The sequence below is a fragment of the Crotalus tigris genome, unplaced genomic scaffold (genome assembly GCF_016545835.1).
Source record: "Crotalus tigris isolate CLP2741 ecotype Arizona unplaced genomic scaffold, ASM1654583v1 scf7180000024437.13266115, whole genome shotgun sequence".
Taxonomy (NCBI): domain Eukaryota; kingdom Metazoa; phylum Chordata; class Lepidosauria; order Squamata; family Viperidae; genus Crotalus; species Crotalus tigris.
The window spans coordinates 3,952,614-3,964,139 of record NW_024100606.1 but is presented as its reverse complement, the minus strand read 5'-3'; positions in this window follow the sequence as shown (position 1 = coordinate 3,964,139).

The window sequence follows — 11,526 nt, the reverse complement described above, 5'->3', positions numbered from 1 at the left end:
TTTACGCTCATGTTGGCAGAAGTGGATTTTCCCACATCTTCCTCCCACCTTACCTCATTTAGCAAGAGATGATGGAATTGAAGGAACTGCCATAGGAAAGAAGGGTCAAAGGAGCAAATTTCTTAACTAAGCTAAATACTTAGTGCACATGGATCCAGCTTAGTGTTTTAATTGTTTCTTTTTGTTTAATTGCACATACAGCTGAAGAAAAGGTGAATTACCCTCCAAACTGAAAGCAATCTTAAAATATTCAAAATGAACAAGTTCGCCAATCATTTCTTGCTCTACCTGGCTCTACCAACCAGTGATTTTATCCCAATGAAAGAAAGTTTCAGTGATAGAATGGCCAATTAACATCTACACTATAATTATATCTATCTTAGGTTTAGTTAGGCATTTTGTTCTGAAAAAGACTCCCAATGCAGATAGTCCATGACTTACAACCATTTGTTCAATGACCGTCAGACAATCACATCATCCCTACGATTATGTGATCAAAATTCAGGGCTTGAAAACTGGCATGCATAAGGTGACCAACTTTTTTACAACAAAAAGGAGGACACGAATAAATTGAAGAAAAAAATATCGTAAATAAAAGAAACATTGTATTTATTGCAACAATAATACAGAATACACTATAATATGATAAATGCATAATAAAAACCATTTGTAACAATAACATTTTATATTGTAATTATGCTTACATCCTTATTAATTATTTAAATGAGTACTTTTCCATTGAATGAATATTTTTTGTCAATGTATCATCTTCTAACAATATATTGGAAATATCTGAACAAGAAATATCCTTCATATTGAATTTTACAGCAAGTACTCAGCTAGAGTATCAACATTCAATCTCGATTTCTCACTTGTCCAAAAATCTACACGGCTGGATTGCACGGGGGTGGGCAGCGGAGGCAGGTGTTGTGAGCCAGGTGCTCCAGGACGGCCATGTAGGTGCGCAGGGTGAGGTGGTGGCAGTGCAGGTCAGTACTGCATAGACCACCAGCTGGCGCAGCCCATGGAAGATCAACTGCCCGCCATGCCCCCGCCCATAGCCGCCCCGCCAGCACCGCTGCCCTGCCATGGAGAGCTGGCGCCGCAGCTCGCAAAGCACCAGCCAAGCCAGCTCTGGCCCTACAGCCGCCCCCAGCACCACCGCCCACCCTGCGCATCCCCGTAGAGCCGGCCCCACGGCTCGCAAAGGCAAAGCACCAGCTGTGCCGGCTCCAGCCCTGCAGCCATCCCCCCAGCCGCCCCCCCACCACCGCCCACCCTGCACATCCCCCTAGAGCCGGCCACACAACTTGCAAAGGCAAAGCACCAGCCGCACTGGCTCCGGCCTTGCAGCCACCCCCCCAAGCCGTCCCCCAGCACCACCGCTCACCCTGCGCATCCCCGTAGAGCCGGCCCCATGGCTTGCAAAGGCAAAGCACCAGCCGTGCTGGCTCCGGCCCTGCAGCTGCCCCCCCAGCTGCCCCCCAGCACCACCACCCACATTGCACATTCCCATAGAGCCAGCCCCGCAGCTTGCAAAGGCAAAGCTCCAGCCGTGCTGGCTCCGGCCCTGCAGCTGCCCCCCCAGCTGCCCCCCAACACCACCACCCACCCTGCACATCCCCGTAGAGCTGACCCCGCAGCTTGCAAAGGCAAAGCACCAGCCGCATCAGCTCCGTCCCTGCATCTGCCCACCCCAGCTGCCCCCCAGCACCACCGCCCACCCTGCACATCCCTGTAGAGTCAGCCCCACGGCTTGCAAAGGCAAAGCATCAGTTGCCCCGGCTCCAGCCCTGCAGCCACCCCCCAGCTGCCCCCTAGCACCACCGCCCATCCTGCACATCCCCGTAGAGCCAGCCCCACGGCTTGCAAAGGCAAAGCATCAGCTGCCCCGGCTCCAGCCCTGCAGCCACCCCCCCAGCTGCCCCCCAGCACCACCGCCTACCCTATGCATCCCTGTGTAGAACCGAACAGGGAAGATCAAGAGAAACTTACTGCTCCAGTCTCCTCCAGCTATCTGCAGAACTAAGTAGGAGATGATGTGGTTGGGTAGCAGTGAGGGGTGCAAAGTTCCTGCAACTTGCACATGCAAAATTTGCCGCCCGGGTGTTTTGGCGCACTCAGCAGCAATTCCTATTGGCTTTCGAAAGCCAATGGGGGAGTAGCACAGCTCAGGCAAAAGTTGAAAAAAAACATCAAAAAAAGGTCCCGGAACGCCTTCTGAGCGTTCTATGAGGGAAAAAAAGCCCTGCAGATAAGTCTTCAAATATAGAAAAAGAGGACATTTAGGAGGACATTTTCGAGGGAGGACAGAACTCACAAAAGGAGGACTGTCCTCCCAAAAGGAGGACGATATATGGAAAAGGAGGACATTTAGGAGGACACTTTCTGAGGGAGGACAGAACTCAAAAAAGGACTGTCCTCCCAAAAGAAGGATGGTTGGTCACCTTAATTTACAACAGTTGCAGTATTTGGGGGTGTGGTGTCACATGGTCACTATTTGCAATATTCCCAGGGGGCTTCTGACAAGCAATGGCAATAGGGGAATACAAATTTATTAACAATCAGAGGCTAAACAATTTGCTTGACAACAGAGGCTAAACAGGTTCTAAAATCTTGTGTAAGTTACTTTACAACTGCATTGCTTAACAGAAGTTCCAATCCCAAATAAGTCAAGGACTATTTGTATAAGGAGTGTAGTAAAAAGTGAGGAGGAGGGTTGCACTTGAATGGCATATAGGAGGCAATACTCCAAAGAATTCTTAAACCAAGGCAAAAGTTAATTTTTATTTTAATTAAATAGCTACTCTCCATGTATTTAATATTTTCCCATCATATCAACAGAACAATGTAGTCGTACAGTACTTTTGGGAATGGTTTTGGTAGCCATAGCTAAAGCTTTTGGAGCCTTGGAATCTCTGATCTACATGGAAACTCTGGAAATGAAAGAAGGTAAGCTAAAACAATGAATATTCACATTTTCTTGTTATTAAGATATAATTATTATTAATACTTAACTATATTGTAATGTTTAAATTATATATTTTTATTATTATCTTGCTTCAAAATCAAAATTTCCCCAACATTTTGCTTTCTTTTTACCCTCTTTGTTCTAAGGGTGCAGAATTAGTATTTATAAAGAAATAAATCATTATTGCCTTTGCATATTTAAGTCATTCTTCAATTTTATCCTTCTTGAATGAGCAGCAACAATGCAAATTCTTGTCCTGTTGATAGACAGTGTGATGGTGACAATTTATCTTGTGTCTCCTCAGTCAGGATGAGTTGTCATGTCCTCTACAAGGAGAGCAACCTAAACTCCCGTGTGGGAAAAGTCACAAGTGAAAACAAGATGATTACACAGACCTCACTCTCACTCAGACCAACTCATTCAATCCCAAACTGTGGCACAGAAAATAGGAGTCTGCTTAACAAATTTGTTGCATGTGGATTGTTATGTGGGAAGCCTTTCACACTTGAAATATGTCACAAAAACATTGTGGAATGCTTTCAGACACTTGTCAAATTTAATGTGCCACCAACTTTTCTGATTGTTGTAATAGACTTAATAAGCGGCTACAGAACCAAGATGATTCCTGAAGCTTTTTGTTATTATGGGGTTGGGGAAAAAATGCAGAAACCATTTGTACTGTTGTTGTGACTGTTGTTCTTATTAAACAGTAAACCCATCATGGATTGTTAACTTGGAGGATGGTTCTTTTCAGCAGTTGTCTGGTTCAGTCATAGCATGCAGAGCTTTAATCTAGATATGGGATAGAGGATTTCCAAGACTTGTGAGGCTGTCATAAAAAAAAAGATATCTCTCTCCTTCTTTCCCTCCCTATCTCCTAAAGCTGCACCTTTTTCCTGTATTGCAAACTTAGCACCAGAAGGTTTTCTCATCACCTTATTTCTATGTAGGGAGATTTTAGCCAGCTATTAAATGTGCAGAGAACAAAAGGCTGGTGGTAGCCACCAGTACCCACTTCTAAGAAAGTAGGGCTTTCCCACAAAAGCCAGTACAATATCCTAGGGAGACAACTTGGTGGCCCATCTGGGGGCCAGGAGTCTGGTCTCCTTTCCCGGGTAAGTTGAGGGTGAAAGTGAAGAAAAGCTGGTAGTGCCGATGGGAACAAACCCTAGTATTGTTCCTGCACTCCTTCAAAGCTGGCCCATCCGTGCCGGCCGCCCAGTCGAGAGAAGCTGCCTTTAAGCGCACCTTGACCTTGCTGGCGGGGGACGGATCCCTCCACTTGTCCAACACGTCTCCTGCCAGGGAACGGCATTGAAAGAACCGAGAACCAGAGCGCGCTGAGGAAAGGGCCTGAAAAGACAGCTTAGGGCCTCCCGCAGTGAGGAGCGAGGGATTAGGAGGGGCCTTTGGGGAAAGAGGCAGACTGGCAAGTGGAGGGAGGCAGGAAGAATCACGCTAAGCCGAAGGTACAGGCTGGATTTAACCCAGGAGTGGGTTGCTCTAACCTTTCACGTTGGTGAGGCCCAGATACAGCGCCCTCTGGCGGACTTCTCTTGCATTTACGTAAGGATCATATCCGACGAAGGGAGAGGACAAACATCCAGCCCTTATAGGCCAGGCGGTTGGTGGGGGAACGTTAGGTAGTTGCTCCGGTAGGGAGGGGAGCAGAATAGAAAGCTGCTGGTCACCCCACTTGGGAGAAAAATATGTGATCCTCTTAACTATTGATAGTGTATTTCCTTCCACCTGGCAAATTGTGGGTGTGCTCAAAACGTTTGTATTCTTTTTTTCTTCCTAGAGGTTAAGGTAACTCACACCGTAAAATAGCCGCTAAACATAGCATTATCGTGAAACAACCAGAAGATGGTTTTGATTGAATTGATGAAGGGAATGCTTGGCACTTAATCTGCCAAACTGATAGAAGAATTTTCTTGGTCCAATTTCTTGAGCCAGGTCATGAATAAACACAAATGGTAATTGCTGGAAGTAATCATTTAACCACAATGGTTGAAGGTACACTACATTGTTAGGGATCTATCAGTAGAGTAGTGTAATGACCAGTATTCCAGTCTATAGTATACCAGTACAATGACAAGTGGCCTTTGATGTTTAGATGTGCAGACTGATGTGCTCCTACCCTGGGCTTTGATCCTGAGATGCATGTTGAATATGTGTAGGTATACTCCAATTTTACATTGATTTTGTCTGTGTGTTGACTCCTCACAACTAACTGGATTAATGCACATAGTTTTCTTGGTAAGATTATCTGAAGTGGCTTGCTATTGTCTTTTTCTTAGAACCGAGAGTGAATGATTGACCAAAGTCATCCAATCAGCTTACTTGCCTAAAGCAGGACTAGAACACAGGATCTGTTAATTTTTAAACTGGTGCTTTTAACCACTATACTAAACAACTTGATTTATATGCCCTTCAAATGTTCTAGTTAGAGCAACAAAATTGGTGCAACCATTTTGTTTAAATGGTCAGATGTCTATACAGAACAATATGTCTTTAATACCAACTAAAACCAGCTAGTTTGACTGAACACTGGAATTGCTTTTTAAAACATTTTGACTATATTACTTTAAAATGAAAAAATAAATATAGTAAAATTTACATCCATCATACTGTATTCTATAAATAAAAAAACCAAGGGAACATAAATGTAGGAGAGTGCATAACAAAATAAACAAGGTTAACTACTTTTTAAGTTAACATTAACTTTATAATTATGGCTTGATTCTAATTGCTAATACTTGATTTTAATTGGCACACCCTGCTAGTTTTAAAAAAAACTTAGTTAAAAACTAAAACGTCATATTGATGTTCTAAATATGAATAAATTCTAAATATGAATATTCTATTCTAAATATGAATAAATGTAGATCCAAGTGTATGTATAGTATTAAAGTATATAATTGGTTATTTGAGGGTGTTTTGCTCTCACTGGTCTGGATCATGCAACACATGTGACTCAATGAACTTTTAACATTAAAATAATAATAATAATACCCCAGGTCCTGGGTAAGGACTCGATAGGTAGACAAAATGCCAAATCCAGTCTGAACATCTGGCTGACTGTGCGATGATCGATAATAATAATAATATTGGAAGGGACCTTGGAGGTCAACCTCCTATCTGTTAGATCTGAAGCACAAATCATATACAGTGGTACTTTGGTACTCAACTGCTTTGAAATGCACTGAGTAAAGTAAATTTAAACCTAGAACTAAGGAGAAATTTCCTGACAGAATAACTAATCAGTGGAACAACCTGCCTCCAGAAGTTGTGAATGCTCCAACATTGGGAGTTTTTAAGAAGAAACTGGACAGCTATTTGTCTGAAATGGTATAAGGTTTCCTACCTGAGCAGGGGGTTGGACTAGATAACCTCCAAGGTCCCTTCCAACTCTATTATTATTATTATTGATCATCGCACAGTCAGCCAGATGTTCAGACTGGATTTGGCATTTTGTCTACCTATTGAGTCCTTACCCAGGACCTGGGATAGGCAGATGTGGATGTTTGATGGTATTACAGATATCACTGCAGGATGGAAGCAGTTCCTAGTAAGGCCGCCTTTTGCAATTGACTAATGGCGAATTTGTCAATGCCAATGGTGTTCAAGTGGTGCTCCAGTTGTTTTGGGATTGCACCCAAGGAGCCTATTACTATTGGTACTACCCTTGCTTGCTTTTGCCAGTCTTTCTATTTCTATTTGTAGGTCTTTGTATTTTGTGATCTTCTCCAGTTCTTTCTCGTCTATTTTGGTGTCTCCAGGCACTGCCAGGTCCACTATCCAGACTTTTTTGTCTTTCTTATCGACAATTGTTAAGTCTCGGATGTTATGTTTCAGGTGCTTGTCTTTTTGAATTCTGAAGTCCCAGAGCAGTTTAATTTTATCATTTTCTATGACTTTCTCTATTTTATGATCCCACCAGTTTTTGCTTACAGGCAAATGATATTTTTTGCAGATCTTCCAATGCACCATTGTTGCTACTTTGTCATGCCGCTGCTTGTAGTCAGTCTGTGCAATATTCTTGCAACAGCTTACCAGGTGGTCCACTGTTTCTTCAGCTTCTTTGCATAGGCGGCACTTACTGTCTGTTGCTGTCTTCTCAATTTTGACTTTATATGCATTTGTCCTTAAGGCTTGGTCTTGTGCAGCCAGAATTAGTCCCTCGGCCTCTTTCTTCAATTTTTATTATTATTATTATTATTATTATTATTATTATTATTATTATTATTATTATTATTATTATTATTGATCATTGCACAGTCAGCCAGATGTTCAGACTGGATTTGGCATTTTGTCTACCTATCGAGTCCTTACCCAGGACCTGGGATAGGCAGATGTGGATGTTTGATGGTTATTATTATTATTATTATTATCCAGATTTGCCTATCCCAGTGCCTTGGTAAGGATTTGATAAGTAGACAAAAATACCAAACCCAGTCTGAACATTTGGCTGAGTATGTGATGATCAATAATAATAATTTTTAAAAAGTGATTTGGTAATATCTGTAGAGCTTTGGGGTGCACAAACTCCGTGTTGATAAGCAATTCATTTTTAAAATTAATAATTAAGGCTAAATATGCTCAGAATACATCAAGAAAAGGAAAATATGGGAAAATAATGAAAATAATGAAAGAGGGATTATTTAAGCTCTGTTTCAAATGGAAGGAGTTTCTTTTGGCACATGGAGAGATGACATCATTTAGCAGGCAGCTCTTTCAGCCAGAGGGAGCTGAAATCCAAGCAAAGAATGGAGAAACAACACAATAAATTAAGTAGCGTGTGGTGTTGCAGTTTGGTGATTGAAGCCCTAAGCTCCAGCATAGGCCCTGCATGAGTGCCTGTCCTTTAAGGGATTTCAGCAGAAAGGATTTTCAGTTCCTGAACAGAACCTACAGTACCAGGGTCTTCCCCCACAAAGTACCCCACATTCCTCACTTGGAACTCATCCATTTAAGGACCCATCTTCCCTGTTAATCTGCAACTCCCATATAATATCTTGATTAAGAATATTCGAAGTAAGCCAGGTATAGAAAATTCACATTCTACATTTGTGTGTGTTTGTGAATCAATGGCTTCCCAGGGATGAGAAGAACAACATGAAAATGGACAGATGGAGAAAATAGATATGGCCTTTATGGTGAGCATGTTCTGGCCCCTGTCAATTCAATAGTGACAACTTGCAGGACCTTTTCAGTTATAGCACCTGCCACTGGGAGTGACATCCCTCCAGTGATCTGTACATTTCCCACTGTCGTCGTTGTCGTCGTCGTCGTCATCATCATCATCATCATTTTAGCCATTGTCTATCCACTGTAAGATGAAGGTCTCTTATGCATGTTTCCAACTAATACAGTCCTGAGCTTTCTTTTGTCAATTGGGCTCCAATACTTATTTATATTGTTGATCCATCTTAATAACAACAACAACAACAATAATAATAATAAAGTTGGAAGGGACCTTGGAGGTCATCTAGTCCAGCCCCCTGCTCAGACAGGAAACCTTATACCATTTCAAACAAATGGCTGTCCAGTCTCTTCTTTAAAACTTCCAGTATTGGCGCATTCACCGCTTCTGGAGGCAGGTTGTTCCACTGGTTAATTGTTCTAACTGTCAGGAAGTTTCTCCTTAGTTCTAGTTGCTTCTCTCCTTGATTAGTTTCCATCTGTTGCTTCTTGTCCTGCCTTCAGGCGCTTTGGAGAATAGCTTGACTCCCTCTTCTTTGTGGCAGCCCCTGAGATATTGGAACACTGCTATCATGTCCCCCCTCGTCCTTCTCTTTGTTAAACTAGACCAGGGGTAGGCAACCTTGGCTCTTTTATGACTCATGGACTGCAACTCCCAGAATTCCTGAGCCAGCCATTGCCTACCCATGAACTAGACATACCCAATTCCAGCAACCGTTCCTTATATGTTTTAGCCTCCAGTCCCCTAATCATCTTTGTTGCTCTTCTCTGTACCCTTTCTAGAGTCTCAACATCTTTTTTACATCGTGGTGACCAAAACTGGATGCAGTATTCCAAGTGTGGCCTTACCAAGGCATTATAAAGTAGTATTAATACTTCACGTGATCTTGATTCTATCCCTCTGTTAATTCAGCCTAGCACTGTGTTGGCTTTTTTGGCAGCTGCAGCAGCACACTGCTGGCTCATATTTAAATGATTGTCCAATGATTCCGAGATCCCTCTCACAGTTACTACTATTGAGCAAGGTACCCCCTATACTATACCTGTACATTTGGTTTTTCTTGCCTAAATGTAGAACCTTACTTTTTTTCACCATTGAATTTCATTTTGTTAGATAGTGCCCAGTGTTCAAGTCTGTCCAGGTCCTCCTGTATCTTGTTTTAAGTCTCTTTCATGGGCACTTTTTATCAAGTGGGATCCATTCTCTGACTTCCTTGATCCACCTGCCATCAGTTCTTCCTGCTATGTGACCAGCCCATTTCCATTTCAATTTTTTTACTCTCCTGATGGTATCATATACTTTCGTTTGTTCTCTAATCGATGTGCAGGTCTTTCTATCTTGTCTTGCAATGCCGAGCGTGTATCTTTCCATGGCTCCTTGCGCCACTCTTAGCTTTTGTATCGATCATGACATTAGTGTCCATGTTTCTCCGGCATAGCTTAGAGCAGGCAGCACACACTGATATAAAACATTTCTCTTCAGGCATAGTGAGAGGTTGTTCTTATTATGCTTAGCTTGCCGAATACCTACCCACCAGATTTAACATGCCATTCAATTTCTTTTATTGTATCACTTTCCATTAAGAACCGTTGGCCAAAGGCCTATGTAGTGGTCTACTACCTCCAGTTCTTCTCCAGATATAATTTTCTTTCTTTCTTTCTTTGGTTAATTTATTAAACATGACCTGGCTCTCTTTCAGGTTTATTTTTAAACCAAAAGGTTATCCTGCTTTGTGCAGCTCTTTATAGCTCTTCTAGGTCTTGTGAGAAGAGAACAACATCATCTGAAAATCATAAGTGATTTAATAGACACCATTGATTTTTATTCCATCTTTTGCCCAGTCTAGTTTACGAAATACTTCTTCAAGGCGGGCTGAGAAAAGGCTAGGACTCAGGGGTAGGCAACCTCGGCTCTTTTATGACTCATGGACTTCCACTCCCAGAATTGGAAGGAGTGGAAGTCCATGAGTCATAAAAGAGCTGAGGTTGCCTACCCCTGGGATAGGTGATATTCTATCGCTTGGTTGTACAACCTCACTCTACGTTGATTTTCACTTTAAGATCATTAAGGCAAATTGTTGCCATCATTTTTTCATATATTGATTGTAGTAAGTTTATGTAAGTAGTGTCTATGCCTTGGTTGAGCAATGCCTTAATTGTTGCTTGCTGGAATATTGAGTCAAACGCCTTTTCCCACTGTTGAGATTCCAACAGTCATTAAAAATTGTTTATTGTTCCAGATCTTAGGATAAGGTTGTGGAATTCCTGTTTTTGGTTCTTACTGTTACTGAATTAGTTTTTCAATCAGGGAACGAGGTTGAAGAATCTCCACCCAGAAGGGAATTACAGCTATGTCTCCCCCACATAGCAATGACTAAATTGGTTATGAATTCCTGTCAATGCTGTTATGCAATGAAACAAACTAATCCAATAAGTAATTTTTCCCAGTTCTCATTGCCATGTTATTTTTCTCCAACTTCTTCTTTCTTTTTTGTCCTACCCAGCCTGGTTAACACTCTGAATCCAAGTGTAAAAGTCAACCATAGACCAGGTTGTGGCTCATCTTTGTCTAGAACAGTGTTTTGCTGATATGAAATGCAAATTGGATCCACAGTGAAGGGGAAGTTAAAACAACTTCACCAGAATCATCTTTCTGCAGTCTGGTACCTTCTGGTTGCACTGATCTGCAACTCTGATTTTATTACTTTATAGATGAACTTCATATACTGTTGAATTTCATAATGAGGTTTGATTTTGCCTTAGCTTGTTTTGTGAACCCAGACCATTGTGAGTTATTCAGCAAACATGTTTAAAGGATGGCTTTGTACAATACATATGTCAGCCCTTCAAGATTGCTCAGATAAGGAAACAGGCTTCACAAGAAGAGTAGAAGTCTGATTTATAGAGCAGACTATATTAACAAATCTTTCAAGTCTGATTGCATTTTCCTCCCTTTCCCCTTATACCCGTGAGACAGGGAAAAGCCAGCTTGAATCTCTGCCTAATACTACTGCCTTTCCATGGTGCAAGGAATGATTCCTTTTTTGTTTTTGTAACAAAAATAGTCTCCATGCATGATTCTAGTTACAGCCTGGAAGATCCAAAATATATTGGTCCTTATACAGTGATACTTCAGTACACATTGTTAATTGGTTCTGGGAGACATGACGAATACTTAAAATGATGAATGCCAAACAAACCACATGACCCTTTGTTTCAGCTGGGAAGAACTTCCTGTCTGTCCCTTTCCTTATGTCAGTAACCTTCCCAGCATAGTCGACTTCCTGTCCGCACTCTGCAGCCATCCCCCTCGTCCTTTTGCAGCAACCTTCCTGGCTTGGCTGATTTCC